The following is a 25,208-nucleotide window of genomic DNA, read 5'->3' on the forward strand; positions in this document are numbered from 1 at the left end:
CATTATATATTATGTGCATATCTTTCAAAAACAAAACTTAACTCTTTGTAGAATTGTTAATACCTAAAACATATTGTATATTGTTTAATTTTGTAAATAGAATTTTGATTATAATTACATATTGTAAACAATTTATAGCTACTATAAAATAGACTATATCTATGCATATTTACTTATAGGAACAGATATACATATACACATGTACAGAAAAAGAAAGCAAGAAAACAATAGTGTAAGACAGTAGTGCAAGCATTTGGGGAGTCCAAACAAGGGCACATGTGGACTTGAATTGTTCTTGTTTTTGTTGAGTCTAGAATTATAGAGAACCAAACATGATCAATAATAGAATATAAAACTACCTTCAAAATATATTAACTAAGACAGAATGCCCATTTTCACCACTTTTCTGTTATTAAAATGAACTGTGGCTATGTTTAGTTTGTTCACTAAGTATGATTTTTGTTTTATATATAATTATAGATGATAGATCTGATTTTTTTATAGTAATAGAAAGTATGGAAGAATGTAAATTAAATAATGTGTCAAGTGAAGCAGTGGGCTAAGAAATGCTTTCTAAGCTGGGTAGTGCTGGTGCATACCTTTAATCCCAGTGCTTCAGAGGCAGAGGCAGGCAGCTCTCTAAGTTTGATGTCAGCCTGGTATACAGAACAAGTTCCAGGACAGGCAGGGCTACACAGAAAACCCTGTCATGAAAAACAAAGCAAAACAAAACAAGAAACGCTTTCTAGATGGTGGGTATCTATGGTACTTCTCATAGGTCCATATAAAAGGCATAAACGCTCCAATATTGATTTTGTTTGAAAAGAAGATTTTCTAGAATAATAAAACTTTTCTATTTTTCACCTCCTCTTCTTTATTTGATCATTTTTGTAGCTGTTTATGATGCCTATGTCTATCAACCTGTCCTAGTTATGTCCTAGTTTTTTTGTTGTTGTTGTTGTTGTTGTTGTTTTGTAGCAAGAAGGAAAAAGGAGGGAGCATTAATGAAGGAGCCACTTGTTTAGTTGGTATGACACTTTATTTTACAAGCCAATAAATACTAAAGCATTTGCTGCCTTTTGGAGTTACAATAATCACACACTGGGCTCAACCATGTTTAACATTTTCATTATACTCAAAATAATTATTTTAGAATGGGGGGGGATGATAATGAAGAAGAATGGAAGAGCCACTCTGTACCTTGGGAAGGAGGATAGGAGTTAATTAAATGGGAAACTTGGGAGAAGTTAATTGGGGCTGAGTAAAGATAAGGGCACTATCAAATCACAAAGAAATGAAACTCTAACAAAAGATATAGCAGGACATCCCACTGCACACACCTGGGAGAGAAATCTTTGCAGAATCATAAACAGCGGGTGCCGTAGAGTGCCTAAGGCTGCCTCGCTTGGCTTCACAACTTCTCGAACAGTTCCTGTCACATAAATAAGTGTTTGTCGAATGAACAATACTGTATATAGACAAAAGGGAAATTCTGTTTCATCTTACGTATTTTTGATTCTTCTTCTATCCAGTGTCTGACCCTAGGCAAGCAAATCAGTTCATCTAGCCTGACCCCAATCTCATCATCTGTGAAATGAAAGTGAAAAAAGGTCATTCTCCAAGGTGCCTTCCAGCTCAAAACACTTCTGTGCGTGGTTCTGTTTATCAATGGGGAACAGTTCTGTAGGAGATAATATTCTGAGGTGAGTTCTACATGAGGCGAAATGGAGAAAACAGAAACGATGAATAATGGAGTAATCCATTCAGTCAAGTAATGAAAAATAAATCCCACAGAATGAGAGGCTTTTATGTAGGGGAGGCTTATGGTTTTTGTACGCATGAAGTGACATTTACATGGATAACTGACAAAAATATGCAGATGAACTCTTCGTCTGCTGTTTTGTGCTGTTTTTTTAAATTACAACTAGGATGACATCATTCCTTGCTTGTATCTTCATCTACAGTATTGAAGAAGAGAAACAGTGATCAAAAGAAGGTATCAAGTTCTTGGAGCTTATACAAATATTTTGTACTCTGTAGAACTTGGAACACCCATCTTGGAGAAGAGAAAGTTGGAGAAACTTGGGGGGGTCTATAAAAGTTCCATGGAAAGATCTCAGGCTCAGGTCTTATCTGACAGAACTTCTGACATACTCATGAAGTCTTTCTTCCTGACAGAGGCTTCCTTGTATCTCTTTCTTCGTATGACTCATCTGGCCCTCCATTCTGTAACACCATTCAGCAGTGCTCATGTGTAATTGCTCTATGTCCCTATTTTGGCTGTGATGTGTTTATCGTTCCTACTAGAGTCAGCTCCTTTAAATGCGGTGTTAAAATGGGTCGATGTCCAGTAAATATTCCATATGGGTGGAGAAAAAAAAATAAAAAGGATGGACTCTGAGCTCTGACATGATCAGGAATGGTACCTGGTTGTGACCAAAAATGTCTTCCCATCATCAAATCTAATTGGTGATTTTAAGAGTTTCTATCTTGACTTGTTAATCACTGTCTAATTCTCACACACATTTTTTAGTAAAGATGGGCCATGGTACTTATGATTTGAGGGTGAATGGTACACAGATATTTGATGAGAAAAGTCTAATTTTTACAAGCATACAAAGCTAAGGCAGGATATTTGGACCCTGGGGTCTGCTCTACTGCTGAGAGGAGGAGGAGAAGCAGTCTCCTTAGTTTTGTTAGAGCAGAGGATGTCTTATGAGTTATGCTCAAGCTAAGACCACTTCAGCAAACATACATATGGACTCGGCACTTGTTCCTCTGGGTTAAGGGAGCAATAGGTTAATAGATGGGATACAAAAGAAAAAGAATGTACAGGGAAAGACTGGAAAGAACAGGGCCAAGCTCAGATCTTTGTCTCTGGCTTAGTAGTTTTTGTGGCTAGAGATAAAACCCAAGAGCCTCCTGTAAGCCAGACAAACATTTTGCCACAAAACACCAGATATACTCTTATGAATAATTTTATAAACAGGGATAAAAGTCCCTATATATCTTTTCATACAGTTTCAATTTTAATATATATATTAATATATATGTATACACACACACAAACACACACACACACACACACACACACACACACACACACATATATATATATGTGGACAGGATGGACAATGGAGAAACCAATATATGAATTCTACTTTCTTGAGTTTCTGGTTGTTTGAGAAGGATGGGTGGGATAGCAATTATCTAGACAAATATAGGCTAACAGAGAGGAAAATGATTCATGTAGACCTTGGTTTGATACAATTTCAAACCCATACTGTTGGGGGAACATACATAAATGAGATGTTAAAGGCTGCTCTTGTTCTATGCGCCATCATTTGTGCTGTGAGAACATTTCAGCACCATCCTCCATGGAGGCCAAGGTAGCAAGGTTCTAGGTCCACCAGGACAATCCCATAGCCATAGAGGAAGACTTTCCCTCTGCTGTACATCATAGAAACTATATGATAGAAACTATCCTCATCAGGATATATTGTAAGAGATGGCACATTTAGTTTGAAAAAAAAAAAGCAACAAAGCTGGAAAATTATAACTGCCACTTAAGTAAGCACACGCAGTAGACTGCATCTGTTTATAACACCCAGCATCCCAGGGATGAGGTGATGTAGGTGTTAAATGTCTTGATTTACATCTGAGCAAGTGAAATTCACAACTTCCTTGTACAAAGTGTTAGAGCCAGGATCTAAATTCAGTTCTGTCAGCATCTAAATCCAGTTGTTACCTAGCAGCAGAGTTGCTGCACTTCTGATGATGGTCTTTGAGAAGGAAGAAAACCCCTTTCCTTGGCCTTTGTATATCATGTATCTGGTACACCATTAGTGCTTCATGTGGAAAATGTAGTCAATTAAACTATATCTATGGATTAAGTGAGATATTTTTTATAAAAGTAGTTGAATATGTCTAACATTTAAATGGTTAAAGCTTAAAAAATTAAAGTTTTCCAAGCAATGTGTAATATAGACACTTTTTATTTTTCGAAATTATAATATATCACTTCATTCTTCCATTTCCTCCCTCTAAGCTCTCCAGTATCATACTCCTACCTCAATTCCTTTCAAATTTATAGCCTCTTTTTAAATTATTGTTACATACTGTCACTTTATAAAACTAGCATAAACCCTAACTACAGGCTAAATATCTCTACTTATATCTACATACAAGTGCCGTCTTCAGCTCTCATCATGGAAAGGTCTTTAAAGTGACTAGCTTTGTGATTCATGCCTGAATATCCCAATTTCTAAATTAGACAGTGCTAGGATTTACAAGGCATATTCTACTCTACAGGATGATCCCATCGGCAGACAGCAACCCAGGATGCATTTACAGTAAGATTTTGAAGACTTTTTTTTTTTTTTTTCACGTAGTGTTTTAACAACAGGATATCTATTTCCATGTAGCTCCCAAAGAATCAAAATAGGTAGTAAACAAAACTACATGGTCACTAAGCCCACATTTTCTCAAAATTAAGAGTCAACAGGTCATGAAGAAAAAAAGTTGAAATAACCAGCCAAGGATTGGTGGGTGAAAGCTTTGTGGGATGACTGGGAAACAAAGTCCACACTCAGCAACAGTTACACTGGACAGTTGTAGGCTGCTGGATGCCAGGAAAGGATGCATCTGGTTAAGGTCCAGAAGCTAAGTTTTTCTCTGATCTTGTCATTCCTTATTCTCTCCAACGGCAAGCTAGGGAAATTCCACTTTCTCTTCTCCAACGCAGGTCACAGAAATCAGATCACCCCTTTCCTAAAGCCAGAATACTTCAAAGCCTAGGTATAAAACTGCCCTCATGGTTTTATACCAGCCACAAAAGAATACTCTGAGGTGCTTTGTTATATTTTAGGTCATAAAACTCACATCCTAAAGGGCCCAACCGTGTGGGTGGATGAGAGCTACAGGGAGGTCTTGCTTGTCTAGCACCACTGCCCCTGGGTTTGATCACTATTGGACCATTCTCTCTTCGTCTAACCATGTTCCAAATAGCTATCCATGATTTACCAGTCCTAAGTATAAAAACAAATCTTTCATCCAGTGTCCTTGGGTCTTCCAATAACTCCACTGTAAAGCTGTAAAAGGATGATCAATTAAATATGTATGTTTTTTGTTCTGTTAATCAGTCTATTGCCAGTTTATTCAACAGATTCAAATAATGAAATGTATAGAGGAATGTTTACATTTCCCAACAAATAGCAGTTCAATACCAAAATCTCTAGAAGTAAAACATTTTAAATGTACTTTCAATCAGTCATGTTTGGCATGGCGGTGCACACCCTGAGTCCTAGCTCTTGGGAAGCAGAGGCAGGCTGATTTCTATGAGTTCAAGAACAGTCTGGTCTACATAGTGAATACTAGAAAGCCAAGCATATATAGTGATAGCCTGTCTCAAACAACCTCTCAAAATCAAAACAACATGATCACCCCCAAGATGGGAAAAGTGTTCTACCTCATATTTAGAAAGAAAGGCTGTCAAAGAACACAATGGGATTTACATTCTGAAACTGGATGTGCTTTTAAGTCCTGGTTTGAACATGATGGACTTAAGATTATCCCTCAAAAAAGAAAGCACATGATGTATGACAACATAAAGTTGGGAGGGCAGGCTCATAAGGATGCTTGCCATGTGTAAGACCCAATATGAATTAATTTTCTTCCTTGAAGGAAACATAATGCAGCCTTCGAAAAGTCACTATATCAGTAGATTTAGACAGGAATTTTGGGAAACAACTATGGTTTGGGAAAAAAAAAATGGAGACTATCGAATTAGGGAAGGGGAATACAGTTTGGTCACACTAAATGTTTCTCTAGAATTAGCAGTTAGGTACACTACCATTTGAGAATTGAGGCAGAGTTCAATAGAATTTCACATTAAAAGCTGACACTATTTTGCCTACTATAAAAGACAGGCTCAGACTCCTCTCACCCATGAAATGAAATAATGGCGAGAATAACAACAGATCAAGTATGGCAATCACCTGGGTGAGGTGTTTTCAAAGCCTCCACTGTCTGATCCTTCACATGTCTAATGTGAATGGCAACTCATTTTCACTGACAAAAGAATATGTTCCAGAATATCAGAGTAATTCCTATAAAGCACACAAATTTTCTTGGAGATAGGACTCTATGTGGGGATTACCATGGTCTGTGTTTTGGCTTTCTGATAGAAAACTCAATGAAAAACCACCTTTCAATTTGGAGTTATAATTACTTTGGAATTATAGACTTTATAGCAAGAGAATTTGCTCTGATTTATAGTGTTCAACTGATCTCATTGCAATTATATCCTTAATTTTTAAAAATAAAATTACTTTTAGCATAATTATTTATATACTTTTGGAGCAGAAGATAACATCATCATCCACAACAAAACCCTGCCCTATAATAATTCACTTTAACAGCTTTAATGAAGTCTACCACACGTGGTTTTATAACTTCACAAACAATAGCAATCCAAACTAAAACGCCAATACAATTAAATAATTTAAATGCTATCTCCATTAAGAATTGCAAACTTGGTTGGCTGAGGTAGTTCAGAAAATTCAGACCTTGTCTGAGATGAATACAAATCATAATCTTGGTAAAAATGGAGGTGGCCTCTAGTGAAGCCAAGACTCTGTGACTCTCACAGGCAAATTTTACAACTTTTCTAGGGTACCGATCCAAGAGCTCTGTGGTATACAAAAGAGCATCCTGAATCCATACAGTTAAAACCTCACCCATATCCTCCAACACTGATATTAATCACAGTTGTAGGGGTTGTTTAATTCTTTAGCAATGGAAGCTTCTCAAGAGAACATAGTTAACTATATTCAGTTCACAGTCCACAACAAACTGTCCGGCATGTTTGAAGTTCTAAGTTACTGCTTGTTTATCAGAAGGAATACTTGAAGCCCCCCACCAGTCTCCTTTCTCTACATACTAACAACCTCGTATTACTAACAGGTTTCTTCACTCTCTTGGTGGCACAGCTGACTCACGTCTACAATTGCACTTGGACCTAAATTTAATCATCTGGATTATTTCTGTATACACAGATCCATGACATTTATCTCATAGTTAAGCTATTTAGGCTATGGAGATATATTTTTCATGGTATGGAGTTACCAATTGGACACTTCTATTCACTAGAGTTTCAGAACTATTACCGTCTTTACCTGATTCTTTTGAATCAAGAGTTTCTTTTGGAAATTTACTGTCTTTCACTGCCCAGTTTCAAAATCAACTTCACTGGAGGTTTATTTTCTTAGTCTAACTGTCACTGTATGGCTATGGAGATAATTTTAAAGTGTATTTTATGACATTATTTACATTTATATGTATAATCTTACATGCAGATATATAAAGTCAATTCAATTTTCTTTATGATGACTGATGATAAAAGTGTTATAGCTGATATTTTTCCCTATCAATATGCACTCCATATTGATTATGAGTAGGAATTCCAAAAGTAGACAAGCTTATCACATGACACACCATACTTTGTTCTATTTGTCTAGTACATGCCAACCCTCATACCTTATATCTTGCTCATTGTCTATGAACTTGTCTGTTTTGATATTATTACAATTAAATAAGATAAAGAGGCAGGATTAAATCTGAGATGTGTGTACTATGAGAGCCATATAGTAGAATGAACAAGGAAAGTCACCTGAACAGGGAGTTGGGTTCAACAGACGGGTGAAGTAGAGATTCGTGCTATAAATAAACAATTCTCTTGCACTTTTAATAATTTTAAGTGATTGTTTCTGTGTTGCATAGTGTTCATGTTAACTTTTTTTAAAAAAAGAAACAAAAGCCAATAAAGTACATCAATATGGGAAACCTGACCAACACATTAGGCACAATCTATTACAACTCAGAGATGAATATTTTTGGTAGTTTGAATAAGAATGGTCCCCAGAAACTCATATACTTGAATGCTTAATCACCAGAGAGTAGCAATCTTTGAAAGGTGTCTTAGGGTTTTATTGCTGTGAAGAGACAACATGACTAGGGCAACTCTTATAAAACAAAACAGTTGGGGCTGGCTTACAGTCCAGAGGTTCAGTCCTTTATCATCATGGTAGTAGGCATGGCATGGCACAGGCAGACTTGGTGCTGGAGGAGGAGCTGAGAGTTCTATATCTTGGTCTAAAGGCAGCCAAAAGGAGATTGTGTTTCACCCTATGTGGAGCTTGAGACCTCAAAGCCTACCCCCACATACATCTTCCAACCAGGCCACACCTCCTATTAGTGCCATTTTGTATGGGTCAAGCATTAGACCTCATGAGTTTATGGGGAACCATTCTTATTCAAACCACTACAATAGGATTAGAAGGATTAGATTTGGTCTCCTTAGAGTAAGTATGGCCTTGGTGGAGGTAGTCTGTGACTGAACATGGGCTTAGGGATTTTAGAAAACTCACAGCAGGCCCAGTGTCTTTCTACCTCCTATGAATCAGGGTGTATCTCTCAGCAACTGTTCTAGCTCCTTATGAGCCTCATGCTCCCCCATTCTTCCTGCCATGGTGATCATGAAGTAACCCTCTGAAACTGTAAGCAAGCCCCCAATAAATGCTTTCTTTCACAAGAGTTGCTTTGGTCATGGTGTCTCCTTACAGCAATAGAACACTGACTAAGGCAATACCTCTTTTTAAAACTGAAAAGGCAAATTCAGGAGAAATAAATATTATACGCTGCTTTTATTCATTTAGTAATACGTTCTCATTGGATTCTTCTTTAGTTTTGAAATGTGTGGTTTTTTTTTAAATTTTAATATAATTACAGGATTTTCCCCTTCCCTTTCTTCTATCCAAACCTTTGCATGTACCCCTTCCTATTCTTCAAAGTCATGGCCTTAATTTCTACTAATTATCATTTCATAGGTATTGCTAAATATAATCTGTTTAAGTTCATACAATGTTACTTGTATGTTGGTTTTCAGGACTGTTTCCACTGGGTAGCCAATTGATGCGCTCTTCCATGGGGAAGAAAATCTCTCTTGTTCCCAGTTTTTCTGTGTGCAAGGTTGAGGTCAATGGGCTTTTCCCTGTCCAAATTTGCATGACCATTGGTTTTGTCTTTTTCAACTCACATTTGGGCAGTCATGTTGGTGACACTTTATGAGTGTAGCTTCCGATATTCTTAGAAGGCACATCTCATAGCAAGCCCTTGATTATTGGCATTGAAAACAGTTTTAATATAAGAGGAATCAATAATTGTGGCATTAAGTTGATATAAATAGAACTAATTCTATCTTGAGTTTTTTTTTTCAGTCAAATAAATTTACATTGAAGAAGCATGTATAAACTAGATTTTATGAGTCTATATCAACCCTTAGAAATTTTATTTTTGCTTATACTTATATTTGCAGTGCTGAGGCTTAAACCTGGCATCTTACACATGGCGAGTAAACATTCTACTACTGAGCTACATCTGCACCCATAGATGAGTATACTTTCCTGTTACATTGACAAAACACTATGGCCAAGTCAACTTACTTTAGAACGAGGGGTTATTTGGGCTCATGGTGCTAGAGGGATGAGAGTCTGTCACCATTTTAGCAAGGAAGTCTTTAAGTGGCAGTCATGGTGGCTACAATGACAAGTTACAGACATATTTTGGTCCGTGAGCAGAAAGCAAAGAAAACATTGTAGATAACATAATGTTCTTGCAACCTCAAAGTCCATCCACAGTAACATATTTTCTCCAGCTATCTCACTGCTCTTAAACCTACCCAAACCAACTGGAAACCAAATATTCACTACTCAAGACTATGGGGAATATTTCATGCAAACCACCACAATGAATGTATATTCTTGACTTACACGGAGGTTATTTGCTCCTTTTGGACTACTCATAAATGAGAGCTTGACCCAAAGTTTAGATAGCAGTTGTTGGAGTGACTATAATTGAAACATATTACCATTCCAGTCACACCATATATAAATAAGGAATTCAGCCAATCTAACCTAAATCTAATCACTAAAGAAAATACAACCACATTTTAGAGACAAAGTTGAACTACCACACTCCCATTATAGTGAGTTAAAAAAACTGCTATAAAAACTATTCATATTTCTTTTATAGAGTACCTACTTCTTCAAAGTGATCACTTAAACCATCACAGGTAGTCATTCAAATATTTTGCTGATAGAATACTTTGGGCAAGGCACTACTCAAAATGGAAAGCAATGGGACACCTCAAGTAATCTCTTTTCTCAAAAGGATTGAGAAGATGAAGTACACAGTGAGACTGTAAACAAACTCTCTGCTATCTCTGCTCAGGCTAACTATCATAAATTTCCAATATATACACACTAAACTCTATAGGAAAGCAAGCCATGAAGATACCTGCTCTCTGAAAGATGCTGGATTCTGGAGATTAAAAGAGACACATGCTTCTTTTAGAGGTGCCAGTCAGTTTGGAATTATAGAGTTATTAGTTTTTAATATTATGCTCAATAAAACAGGTATGCTATAGACCAAAACAAACCTGCATACTATTTACTGGTTCTATCTAAATTGAATAGGATTGGATGCTGGGCAATTTGCTTGTGTTTCAGGAGAATAAAATGGACAGAGAAATAAACTGAAAATGTAGATATTGTAGGCAGGTTTAGACTCATGTCATAGGAACCAACATGGAACAAGTATGGACATCCTAAGAGAACACACAGAGAAGATTAGCAGACCAAAGCAATCTGGTAGAATGCCTTTCATTTGTTAGTTAATACATTTTTAAAAATTTGTGCTTTAACAGTATATAATAAATTAATTAGTAGGAAAGATATCTTAAGAAGTGATATAATAAGTATATAGCATCGACAATCTGTATGCAGAGAATAACTAAAAATGTGGAAAGTAAGGCAAGGCTGACATGAAAAAAATAAGAAGTGGGCTTAAATGTAATCAAATGGATACTTAGTACTCACTAGTAACTCAGCATTTGGCTGACAACTTCTCCCACAACTGAATACCCAACCAATATCTTGATAGCACAGTTAGTTATAAAATTATCGTTGCCTGCAAAAAAAGTATTAGTATAAAACTTCTTAGTGCTTTGGGCAAGATACTGTTTAAAATGACGTTCTTAAATATTTATTGCAGCTGTAACTAATTAATTAACTTCTAATTACCTTGTAAACTTGTATGTTCATACATTGCACATCTATATAAATAAAACTTCATCCAGGGTTCATTAGCTAGAGAATAGCATTACACGCATGGAAAATATTTTAATTACTCTAATTTTACAAGTGAGTTTAAATTAGTCACCAAGTCACAAATGCAAACATTTCTGAATCTGTATGGCTAGAAGAGGGCTAAGTGTGCATTTGGGTTTACCCTCTCTTTTCTTCATCATTTCTGCAGCTCAACTCTGAAAAGTTATCACCTGATGTATCTCTCCCAGTCCTATCACTTTCCAGGACAAATTTAATCATTAGAAAGAAACTTATTTGTGCAATGTATCATACTAGCACGGTGTTGAGATTAAACGAGCAAAGGAAAGAAAACAATGTGCATTGCCGATGCTGATGTGTGGGAATTATTTCCTCAGTCTCTTTCAGTGCTATCTGAAAATGCATTTAAAAAGGGCTATGAGGCAGAAGCAATCTCCACTATGCATAACACACAAAGGGAAAGTACTGAAAAGTTTAAAAGCATAATTGATATCTGCATTAGTAGAAATTATCCAAGAAGAAGAATGAATGCTACAACCATGTAGGGCTTCAAAAGTCTCACACATCTTACAATGCTTCTTGCACAAAGGCATTGGGTTCATGTACTATCCATATGAAGAACTCTTTTAATATGACGCTCTCAGGAAATCTAATCCTTTTTGTTATATGTAATGTAGAGCAGTATTATATATTATTATTAATACAACACTCTCAAAAAATCTAGTGTTATTATTCCATTGTGAATGCCAGGAATCAGTCCCTATATGCATTTTCTATTTCTTTCACCTGTTTCGACTACACTGTTGCTCTCCAGAGAAGAACGGTAACAAGTGTATTTTTTACTAAGAGAAATAATAGCCTCCTTTTTTATTATGAAAATCATACTTATTTCCTTTATTGCTTACTGGATAAATTTTATTAGTTTCTAATACCACACTTAATAAATAGGTAAGTTTTAGAACAATTACAAAGCTATATTACTACTTACTGATTAAAATAGAATACCTAATACTATTTAAAAATATTTTTTGAGTGGAAGTGTTGATAAAGCCTTGCATTTTATTTTGAGATCAGAGAATTTTTCTATAGCTTTAGATGGCCTCGAACTGTCAATCCTTCTTCTTCAGGTTGCCCAGTGTTTGGGTTAAGACTAAGCAACATTATGGTTGTCTTGCCTGCAAATATTTTTATTTTCTAAGAGGTAGTGAGCATCTACTATGTAACAGATAGAGCTATGATTGCCCAGGTACTAAGGCCTACAGTACAAATATGGATGATAATTTTTCTGAAATGAATATTTGTGCTTTTCCTTTCAGTATGGGAGAAACATTGAAACTAGCTGTTTTCCTATTTCCTCATTACTGTGTTTTGGGGGAGGGGTTGAACATCTACTGTATGAGGTTGGCTAGGAACTTGTATTATGTTTCATTATTTATCGTCATATTTTTCACAAGAAGGATTAAGTTACATTTAAAAGCATACTTTTACTATGTATGTGTAGGGGGCCTGACCTTCATATGGGTCCCCTAATAGTTGGAAAGGGGTCTGTCTCTGAGTCTGATACCTGCCTTTGGATCTCGCTCCCCTAGCTGGGCTGCCTTGTCAAAACTCAGCGGGAGAGGATGCTCCTGGTGTGACAGGGTGGGCTGGCCACCATCCCTTTAGAGAAGGGAAGGGAGGGTGGGAGAAGCAGGGAGGCTAGGACTGGAAGGAGAACAGGGAAGGGGGCTGCAATCAAGATGTAAAGTGAATAAAAGAATAAATTAACTAATGAACAAAAAAATATGCCTTTAGTAAATAAGTGGCTGACAAGGTTAATAGAACATCCCCCATTACCCCCCCCCCCCCACAAACACACACACACACACACCAATACACACACATACACAAATACACACACACACACACACACACAACCCAAAGGATAAAGTGACTTTTCTCAAACTACATTTACTGAAGGTTTGAGTGCATTCATCATGATTACATCTTTTAAATAATAAAACTGAACTAATATTTCTATAAAAATAAACAGAAAGAGTGTCATTTAATAAACTTGGGGATATCCAATACACATTTCTCTGGTTCTGGGATCAAATATGAAGATGATAACTTTTCCTCACTACACTGCAGACAAAGGAATTGATACATTTAAATGCATCTGATCCTGGAGTGTATTCAGAGATACATACATCTATAGTCAAAATAAGTGATCGCTAACATTGGCCAATGGCTGATGAGAACGTCATGTCTATCTTGGTCTCTATCCGGTTAATCTCTAGGTGATGAATAAATGTAATATACATCTACAATGCTTAAGCAGGAAGCATTAATAAATGTACTTGAAAAATATTTATGGAACAGCCATAATTCCCTGTATCTCTAGGTAAATAATTTCCTTCTCTCTTGAAAATGTTCAAGTAGTAGCATAAACTTCTAGAGTTAGTTCGCTAACTTAAAATTACAAAGGGAGTGATTATGAATGCTTGAATAATATTTCATTTCAAATAATGAGAAAGTAAAAGAAGTGATGCATAAATTCAACAAATTAAGCCACAGACAATAATTCTTTATACACTATTATGCCAAGGGGTCTTTTTAATAGCTATTGTCAATATAGTATCTAACAGTGTGAAAGATTCATATTGAACTCACATTGACATAAGCAACTGAATTTCAGGGAAATGGAAATAAAGTACTTAGGAATATAAGTGTATGTTCTTATTGCCAATCTTCTCAAAAGGTCACTTATGTTGCTATAGTATGATATTAGAAAAAATAGTTCTAGAATCAAACAACCTATATCACTTATCATCACTAGATAGTAGCACATATAAATGTAAACATACTTGCATTACATGGTAAAACACATAATCTATAGGTACTTATATATAGTATATTCATATATATGCATTTAGATGTAGGTTATATGTGTATGTAGTTCTAAGAAAATAATATTTATATTAAAATATTTAATAATCTGGGTCAGACACAAAATGTACTTGCCATTCTTTGCTTTAAATATGTTAATCTGGAGTCATATCCCCAGAGCCAGCCCTTAACATTCATTACACTTGATCTGAGGAAAGGTCATTATAATATCAGTACTCGGTATAATTTGAACATCATTTGCCAGATTCCCAACAATTCTATAAAGCAAATATCATTATACCGATGGCTTTAGTCAAGAATTGTTAAAAATCAACTAATAGGAAATAGAGTATTTCTAACGAGACTCATTATCCTTCCTGAAGTGAGGATGGCTCGTATGTGTCTGGCTGTGTGCAACGTTCATTTGTGTAGCACTGCTTTCGAGGGGATATTACTCTGAATTCAGGTCTAAGTGTTTAAAAGGCTCACCATGTCAACACACTTCTAGATAAGTCATAGTTGCCTCAATGTGATACCATGCGTTGACCTTTGGAAAAAGATCAACATTCATACTTCATACTCAGAACACACTCCAGTGAGCTTGACTTTCTGAATATACACCAGTTACCTACGGAGACATATTTAAGAATATTAATTAATCATATCACTAATTAATTGATACAGGAGATTGAACACAACCGAGCAGTACTCCAGCTTCATAAGCATCCTTTAAATAAGGTGACTGCTGTACAATTAACTATCAGTCACAGTAAATGCAGGATAAAGTACATGTTATTCTACAGCAGTCAAGATGATAAAATGTGTAACATATAAACAGGATTTCAAGACAACAACAGACCATACCAGGAAAAGAAATCTGGCTCTGTTTCCTGTGGCTTCATTTTAAAATATCCAACATAATTACATAATAAATGTATCAGTATCAATGATAAACGTGTAATAGATAAGAAGCCACCAAAAGAAGTTCAGACTGGTTCATTCTCTGGCTCAGAGAAAATGTTTCCCATCCTTGGCTCTAGCATGAAAATGGTGCTCAAAGAAGTTTCCTGATCCTGCTCTGGGGCATCAGGGCTGAGCCTGCCAGCATCCCACTCTTAGTCAGTCTCCTGACTGGTCAGGTATCACCACAGAGCGTAGAAGCTTCATGTGATGCAGTGTAGCAGCCACAGCTGGGTTCTCTAAAGCCTGATTCTCTGTATTCAAGGGAATGGGTGGCTGTCTTTGTCCTGCATAAAGACTTTGAATATGGCACACTGAAGCCATATTCAAAGAAATTGTTGAATTTCTTCTAAGATGGCTGCTTAGGCTTACAATCCATTTATATCATTCAGATAGGAGAGGTGTAATCAAATCAACAAAACCAAAATTTCCCTTTGAGAGCTCTTTGGTGGTTCTAGTCACTCCTGAATGTGTGAGGCTTATCACCTGTCCTTCCTATCAAACACATTTGACTGAACTTCACTAAAGACCAAAAAGCCCAGGTCTTTAGTGAAATTCAGTCAAATGGGTTTAATTTCAATATCTGATTGTGGTAATAATCCATAATCGTGACCTCTAATAAAAGAGTAATAATTACCAATTGAATTATAGAATGAGGTAAGGAAACAATCAAAATCCAGTATGGCATCAAGATGTTTCTAAAGATTGTTTCTAGCACAAAAGCTCACAAGTGCATAGATTCCTTTTTTGTTAGGGAGCAAGATATCTGGCTGTTGTATTGCATGTGGCAGGCCCCCACTTCACTCAGTAAGGAAGCTTGATCTAGCCTAGAGATTCTCAAAACATACATCCAAGTAACATGATACAGTTAGGGATATGTATATGTATAGATGTATACAACGAATCAATAAAAGAGCCCATTAGAAGGAGAGTGGGAAAGGGTATATGGGAGGACTTGGAGGAAAAAAATGGATGGGCAAAATGTAAGTATAATCTTAAAAATTAGAGAGAAAGAGAGAGAGAGGAGGGGAGAGGAGAGGAGAGGAGAGGAGAGGAGAGGAGAGGAGAGGAGAGGAGAGGAGAGGAGAGGAGAGAGAGAGAGAGAGAGAGAGGGGGGGGGGAGAATGGTTCTGCTCTTACCCACTCATGTTTATTCTTTTTTTTTTTTTTAGGTATTTATTTCATTTACATTTCCAATGCTATCCCAAAAGTCCCACACACACTCCCTCACCCACCCACTCCCATTCTTAAATCTTAAGGCTCCCTCAACACTTTAGGACATGTGAGCTACACATGGACAGCTGACTAAAACTTAAAAGCAGGAAAAGTAGGACAGGGCTCTTCTGCAAGCGTATCAGTCTGAGAGTTTTATTTAATAAGTGGCTTATCCTACCTTGGCATACATGTTATGACAAAAGTATTCATTTTCCATTAAAATTATTGGGAAGAGTGATAGTGATTCAGATATTTCAAACTTTGCAATGTCTGAATTCATGGAAAGCTTCAGTGGGCTCAGATTCTTCAGTCAGCATGTTAATATAACCTCTGACAAACTACTGCCCAATGGGCCAGTGAAAATTTAAAATATAAACATAGTTATTATTTCCTTCTGGGGATGTTACTCATTGGTAAAGCATTTGTAAGGCCCCAAACAAGTAAAACAAGCACATGAAAAACCCCCTCTAAAACACACACACATACACACACACACACACACACACACACACACACACACACACACCCTAAAGCAAAACACCTACAGCCTTTTATCTCATAGGCATCAGAAAGGTTCTTAGGCCCTCAGAGGTTTCTAGATCACACTGGCAAAACTTTGATGTAGAAAACAAAACATGGCTTTTGAAGTGGCTTCTGTCTGTTTGAATATCAGTAATTTGAAGACCTCAAGTTGAATATAAGTATCCTGTACAACATATCCATCATTTGGGAAATGGCCACGATGCCTTCCACAGGGAACTTTATGAAACATTCTACATTTAACTTTTCTCACAGTTGAGTACATGAGTTCTGAGAACTCATGAAAATACATTTGCTTTCCTATTCATATCCTGAAAGTTTATTAGTCCCACAATTACAGCTAACATCAACAGGGTCAACAGTGTTTAAATCACTTGACTTACTTGATATTGGGGAGATATAATAGGTAATTTCTCTTTTCCCCAGTGTTCAGTAAGAGACTGAAAACAGAGATTGAACAACGATCTTGATTCTGTATGTCACCTTTGATGGTAAAATGCAAGTCACTTTGCAATAGTAAAAAGGACATCAAGAGTAGGTACACTCAATTTCACAACATAACACGCATGTAGGTGAGTTCACTGTTTGCCACTTGTAAAACAATTGGATCCTTTAGGAAATAAACTAAAAAATATGAATGGCTTTAAATTATTTCCTTTAAATGTATGAGGTCTGAGCTTGGCACGGTGGCTCATAGTTGTGATCCTAGCATTCAGTAGGCAGAGCAAAGAGAACTAAACACTATTGGTACGGACACTCTAAATGTCAAAAGTATCTGAGTCTATTGTGCAGTTACATTCCGCTCTGAAGGGTAGATTTTATGAGGAGCAGGAGGTAGCACCCTACAGTTTTTCTATCTTTGGCTAACTTTCTTATTTGGAATATAACAACTTCTTTGCTAGTGATATTCAACTTTAACCTAAGTTTTTACTGGTTAAGTGCTCACCATTTTAGCTTCTTAACTGTATAATATCATGATTATTTGTTTGTAAAACAATACTCAGACTTTTAAAACAGTTTGGTTTCCATAAATAAAACAAGGGTCAATTTATATGAGGAACATGATAGGATAATGTTCTAAATCACGATTCTCAACATAAAGAAGAATAAACCAGTAATAGAAAGGGGAATTTACCAGCAGAAGAAATACTTCCTATTTATGGTGTGAATGAGAGAATCTCTACTCTTTATTTAGCTCCATTTCTTTTCTCAATAGTCCAAAACCAATTTTATAACTCAGTTGTCTCCCAGTGAAATGTGCAGGCTGCTACAGAGATGAGCTCGGAGGTTTAACCATACAAAACGGTCTCTCAAGAGAGCACCTGCCCATGTTTGTGAGAATGTTTATAGAGTTGAAAGAAGTTTTGCTTCAGTTTTTCTCTTTCTTGTTCTTTTCTGATGTTGCCATTCACAAAGTATAAACAACATGTGTATGCATATATATGTATATTCGAACACATTCACATATATAAACATACATATATACACATGCACACACATAATGAACATATGAAAAATAGGACTGAAGGAGCTATGGTTTGACATATATTAAAAGCCTCTTATGCACCATGCAACAGATAAGGTAATGCTAACCTTTCTACCCTTCTGAAAGCATCACTAAAAAGCTGTTGTCTAACATCACCACGGCACTGTGCTTTGGCTTTATACCCTGTCCTCTAGTTGTCTTTAGGGTTGGGATAGGGAGTAAGCACAACAGATTTTTTCCTTTTCCGAAATGGCCACAGAGTAAACATGACCTCAGCATTAGAACAACGCAGCACAGAAGCCCAAGATCTGATGTGGCAATCACAGCAACCTAAATTCACAGATATGTGCATCTGTCTTTATACCAATGTAAGAGAATTAGGAAAGTTGTTCTGTCTGGTGCTCACACCCAATATGGGGAATGAAGGAACCAGACTTCTTGAAGTACTACATATGTATATATGATGTTCTACAATTCATATTTATCTCATACTAATGTGTGTCCTGAAGGAAAATAGAAACCATCTCCCTAGTTACAGTACATGGTGCCTTCTCCTTTCTCATAGAGAAGGCAAATCACTGTACACTTTTATTATTTCCTGACAGGGAAATATCCTGGGTGTCCTGTTAATTGAAATGGACAATTTCCTATGCCTAGAAATCTGTCATGTGGCCTTGTTGCAGCAACATACTGCTAACCACAGGCACAGATGCAATGAGTCACAGTCACAACCTGCTGCTGGTTAAATTGATTTAGGGAGATAGAAATTACACGTTGAAAAATAAACCGATGATTAGAGGCATACATTAGAACTGCTAATTCACGGCAATGAAGGACAGCTTAAGCAATGTATTTCACTCAAATTCAAGGTCACCAAAGCTATGCGTTCAGAGGTCAGGGAAAGAGACAGCAGGTCTTCCAAATAATTTATTTTAGATTTAAAGTGTCAAGGTGTCAGATCTTATATCAACTTTGAATGCAGTATTTATCCTCTTGCTGTAGAAACTGAGGTTTTGTTTCTTAAAATGAGTTTTTGCATCAACTGTATGCCTAAGTGTCTTATGGTACAGTACAACACCCAGTAGCAATTCGTGGAGGTTCAGAAAGAAAAACAAATATTACTCTATTACAGGAAGCATCTACTTGTCAGATAGCTTCTAAAATAATCCCATTTTAATACATATAAGAATTGATTAACATTTTGCTTAATTCCACTTGTAAATTCTCCTTTAATTTCTAGTCAGCAATGTTCCCTTTGGCTGACAAAAAAGGAAATTTGGGAAATGGTATGAGCTGTTTTTACATTCACAACTCCTTGTTTTTTTCCGATATTCCTTGGCTTAATGAGGTTAAATGAAACTAACATAGCATTATGGTGAGGAATCACTGGAAATTACATCTTCCTTGTTGAGTCCTATAGAGTAATGCACTTGTACAGACAGCTCCTATATAAGGAAGGCCTTTGAATTATTCTATTTGCAACAATTTTAAGCTTTTATCATAATTATATGTGTAATTATTACACATATTAATTTATACACACAAACCCTAAATTGGGGTTTAGAATATAACTCAACAACTTACAATGGTCATGGAAGAAGTTACTCATTTAGACTCTTCTCATTGCAAGAGTTCTGATGCTAGACTCTTCTTTATGCCCAGAGAGTAAATATTTTTCAGCAGGCTCACTTATGACTTAGCACTGGCCTACCCAATCACATTGTTCATTTCTAGTGGTTCTGCCTTCTCAAGGCACTTGTGACATGTTAGCCAAGGAAATCAACCAATCACCTTTCAAATAGATTCCTATGGTATCATGTGCTCTACATGGACCCTTATGGTGGCTTCCTTACCTGGATCTCTGCCATTGGATCTGAACAACTTGCACTAGTTCTCCTGTCCATACACAAAGCTGTTTGCAGAGATGTTTTTACAAACATTCATTCAAATTGTGCCAATGTTCTGCTAAAATGTCATTGACAGCAATTTCTTGAAAGTACGTGGGACACATGGGGTCTTTAGCAGCCCCTTCTCGACACTTCTATCGGATTCTTTGAGCATTGCACTTGACCCTTATATGCTCAGACTGCATTGAAGCCACACCCATTTTTTCTAACTTTGAAAAACTATTATGTTTTATATAAAAAATTATTTTCTTTCTTTCTCTCTCTTTTGGTGGGGGGGGGGCGGGGGGACAGTAGCTGAGTCTGACCTCAGCTTGCTATGTAATTAAGGAGGACTTTGAACTGGTCATTCTCCTGCCTCCAGTTGCTGGGTGTTAAGGTACTGTTACCCTATGTCTATGATACCATGCTTAGTGTTATCCAGTGGTGGGGTTTCCTGCTTGGTAGGCAAGCTCTCTACCAATTAAGTCACATCACAGCCTACGTATTTGTCAAACTATCCTGGTTAATGTTTTTTTTTCTTTATATGCCTCACTATTTTTATGTCTGATGACTTGCTAAGCTGCCTCATTGTTTAGGTAGATTGTAGGCTCAGTGAAGACAAGGACCATGATTTTAAGGTCTTAACATTTAGCATGAGGCCTTCTTTCAATTAAGGACCCAAAATATGCCATCAAATACTTGAAATATGCTATCAAAATGTATGTAGTGTAATTTTTTAATATTCTTGCTTTGTCTCATGTATTCTAAAATGACTTGAACTTCTGATCCTCCTGTTTCCCCCTTCTTATCTTTTGGGATTACAGGATGCACCGTTATTCTCTATGTATTTTTCTAATATTCTTGTCTTCTTATCTGAGGCATTGTTTTCCCTGAATGGGGCAATTCCCAACAGAGCAAAGCAGAGAAACTGTAGCTTTCTGCTAGTAATCTTCTGGGATTCTTGCGAGGGATTACAGCCACTAAACTTTTCCTCTTCTAATCAGGGATCCCAAATAAGTCGACAAATCTTCACAGCTGGTACCTTGAAAAGTAGATGGTGGGAATTAAGGGAAATTAAGTAAATACATCAACTCCCCTTTCCATACCTGAGAGCCACTAGAAAAAGATGCTAAGGTACCTCTTTGCATGCTGAAAGCCATTGAAACTAGTATGATGACTAGCACTGAAATAGATGGATGGTGGCAGTCATCCATCAGATAGCTGTCTCACTAATAGAAAGAGGAATTTTTTTTCTCAAATTCCTAGCTAGTTAGGAGTTAATTGTTAAGTGGATATATATGGAATAAGATCACTAACATGGCTATTTAATTTCTGAGCACATACAGAAATATCCCATAATCACTGTGCCTTCACCATGTCATTGTTAGAAGCAACTTTCCCTCCTTTAAGAATTCCATTTCAAACCAAACCACAGAGCACTGACTTCCATTTGATACTCATAGAATGTACAAATTGATTTTTTCCCCATTAAATGTATACATCTATGAGGCGATAATTTTTTCTGACCCTGACACCCTGAGTAAATAATTTAATTGATTTCAGTTCTGGAAAGCTGACCTCTTCAGAGTGTAAGGTATCCTTTCTTGTAAAGTTATAAATAGAAACGAACATCGGTTTTCCACTGAAATACAATTACAACTGAAATGACAGTGGTTTCTCTGAGGACAGCTATTTAAATAGGGCTAGTTGAACTTCAATGGAAAGTATTCTGTTGGGAGACAGAGTAGATGTGGTTCAATTCAACATTCATACAGTGGACAGGCTTAGTTCAGAAACGACATAGTGGACACGCCTTAATTCAGAGACCACACAGTGGTTGTGGTTTACTTCTAGAAACAAGTATAATATCAGAGTCAGAAAACCTAAAGCCTCAGCCATCATTTCAGTCTTTTCTCTGGACAGATATGTGAGAAAATTCACTCCTTACACCCTACTTCACGCAGATGGTGTGAATGAAAGAGTATAAATATTTGATGTGTTCGAGCGGAAGGTGTACGTGCTGTCTTGAACTTGCTGTCTCATTAGCACTGTGTGGAAGATACACACATGCAAATAACAGCATCAGGCCGTATTAGTCCAATGTGCCTCAGTGAAGGGAGGGCTCTCTTCTGACCCAATTAATCTTGATTTGGGAAAAGTGCCTGATAAATTATTTCCAAGGACAGGAGGCACCACGGCTCATTGAACTTTGTTTTCATCTTACACAGACTGGGGATTTCCTATGTGACCTTGGCAAAGTCATTTCACTGCATCTTACCATAGATTTTATTTTGTTTAATTTTATTTTGAATTTGGAAGTGTTGATTGATTCTGGCCTTTGGGACTTGGAATAATAAACATTGGCAGGATGAATTATATGGGTGTGAGTGTGCAAAGTATTGATACACAGGATCAAAAATGGTGGCATATAAACTATTACAGTGTCATTCAGATAAGCATCAGGACAGACTGCCTTCTTGTGGAATTGAGCATTTCACTAGCTTTTTCCCCCTCTCTTTTTTTTTTTTTTTGGTCCATTAGATGCAGATATTCTGGCTGCCTAAACTAGAATGTAGAAATATTCTTTCATTTGAATAAATACATTTGATGTATAAACTTTTTTTTTCTGCTTATCTAGACTTCAACTTTTCTGTTCAAACCATTTGTGAAATAAAGAGAGGTAGAGGCAATAAAAATTAATCACATCAAAAAAATTGCCAAAATATACAGTATTAATGCGCACAGTCTGGAAAGAGGAAAAGAAGTTCATTACTGCTTGCTGTTTAAGCTAAAGGGAGTGATATTACAAACATATTTAAAATGCGGATAGGACTGTGTAGCATCAGCCTCCAGCAAAATACCTCTTTAGTCATAAGTCTTTAATTTCATTTAATATGTGAGCTCTAAAATATGTTTCTGAATGTGAAAGAAGTGTATCAAATAAAGTTATAGCACACATTGTTAAAGGATGGATAACTCTGAGGAGCCTATTTTACAAGTTATAAACGATTCAAAGAACTGTAATCACACTGGTTTGTAAAATTTGGTTCCAATTTAAGATTAAAATGCTGAATTGTGTTAGGTATGGGAGTTGTTGCTGATGAAGTATTTCTACTAGGTTTCCAGTGTAAGTTTTTAAAATTACCCTTGATTTACTTTTAAGACAATGATAAAATCTTGGTATTATATGGAGAAATGTTTATAACCTTAGTTTCCTAATATACAATATATAATCTTAATATATAAGTATATGTATATATATATATATATATAATATGTAATATTGTCATATAGCATATCGTTCTAATACACTTTCGCAGCCCTTGTATTCTGTAACGCTACATAAGAAAATGGCTTTTTTTCCATATGAAATGAAGAAACAATGTGATATGGTTTTTCTTGCATTCACATATGGTATATATTTACATTTTAACTTCTTAGAAGATATAGCAGGATGTTCTTGCATTGTTTATAGATAAGATGAAGAGATGACTTGGTGAGGAACAGGTATGAAGCATATACCTATTTATAAAGTTTATAAAGGGAATAAAGCATGTGAGCACACACACACACACACACAATCCAATTTTATCTATACATATTATATATGTACATTATATATAGGTATGTAGATACTTATACTTAATCCAATTACATCTATACATATGCACATGCATGTACCCACAAACATACACACATATAAATATATGGTGACTAAAATGGTGTTTACTTGCTGTGGTCTACTTCTTATAAATACTTAATCCATCTCTACTCTTTTATACCTTTTATTGTTTCCAGCATAGAGCAAATATTGCATAATTCCTCCATAAACCCACTGAGAGGACAGAATCATAGATCTTACTTTTTTGCAGTCTTTACCATTTACTTCTTCAACAAATACTTAATGAACAACTATCATTTTAAGAACAAAGAGACATCCACATGTCGTGTCTGCTTTCAAACAGTTGTAAGAGATGCCAGGCAAATTTACCCATGAACCCCAGGAAAGAAACAATCATTGTGGTTGCAGACCACTGTGAAGAGGTACAGCTACAAGGTACATGATTCTTTCAGTGGCCTTGAATACTTGTCTAGCAAGACCTGTCAGTGTAAACTACCTACACATTTCTCAAAGAATCCGGAGATATTATAATAAAAGTGTCCCCAGGCCTTCTGAAAACAAGAGCAATGCAATAATGACATGGCCGCTGTGATGTCTGAAGTGTCCCAGTAAAAACAGAGATGGAAAACCTTGAGAGCTGTCTGTACACACAGAAAGTTCTATGTATACTTCAGGATTTATGAATAGACAAACATTTGCTGTTTGTATATTATTGTAGCACCTGTTCAGTTAGTCTTGGGTGACAGCGGGTTCATATTAGATATGATCAATGTAAGGCAATATCCAAGTGATTGGATCTAATCTATCTATTAAAAAAAAAAAACCAAAAAACAAAAACCTCAACCAAACAACCAACAAACCAAACCAACCAACCAAAAAAAACCCTATTAGTATTAAGTCCATAGTCTTCTTTAACAGACAGTATTCTATAAAACTAGGTTGGGCACCACTTTTTCCGTGTGTGGTCCATATACTACATTCCCCAGAAGTCGCTGAATAACTCCTAACAGTGAACATGATAGACCTGCTAATTCTAGTCTTGTTGGATTCTCAGGATTGCCCTTGGAAGTCTACAGATTAATGTAACCACAGACTCTTATTTTCAAGGAACTATTTGCTTAGATATTACTCAACAAATTCCATATTCATATTCATCAGAGTCACCTGGGGAGACTTCAGCATGCAGGATTTCGGGGCAAGACCTAAACTTTTTAAGTCACGAGGCTGGGGTGATAATTAAGCATACCTACGTTTCAAAATTGTTAGGAGTTGTACACACACACACACACACACACACACACACACACACAAATGCACCCCTCAAGAAGTGGTCATAAATTTGAAAGGGAGCATGGAAGGAGCTGGAAAGGGGAAGAATATGGATGAAAATGACTTAATTCCAGTAATCAAGAATGAAATCTTTAAGAATGAGATAAATGTTAAAAAGA

The 25,208-nt window shown here is 36.3% G+C and overlaps 1 protein-coding gene across 11 annotated transcripts in view; it reads right to left on the reverse strand.

The window, feature by feature from the left end:
- Syt1 (synaptotagmin I) overlaps positions 1 to 25,208 on the reverse strand; it is a 513,331-nt gene that overhangs the window by 336,353 nt on the left and 151,770 nt on the right. The window lies entirely within an intron of this gene.

Source organism: Mus musculus, chromosome 10 (genome assembly GCF_000001635.26).
Source record: "Mus musculus strain C57BL/6J chromosome 10, GRCm38.p6 C57BL/6J".
Lineage (NCBI taxonomy): Eukaryota > Metazoa > Chordata > Mammalia > Rodentia > Muridae > Mus > Mus musculus.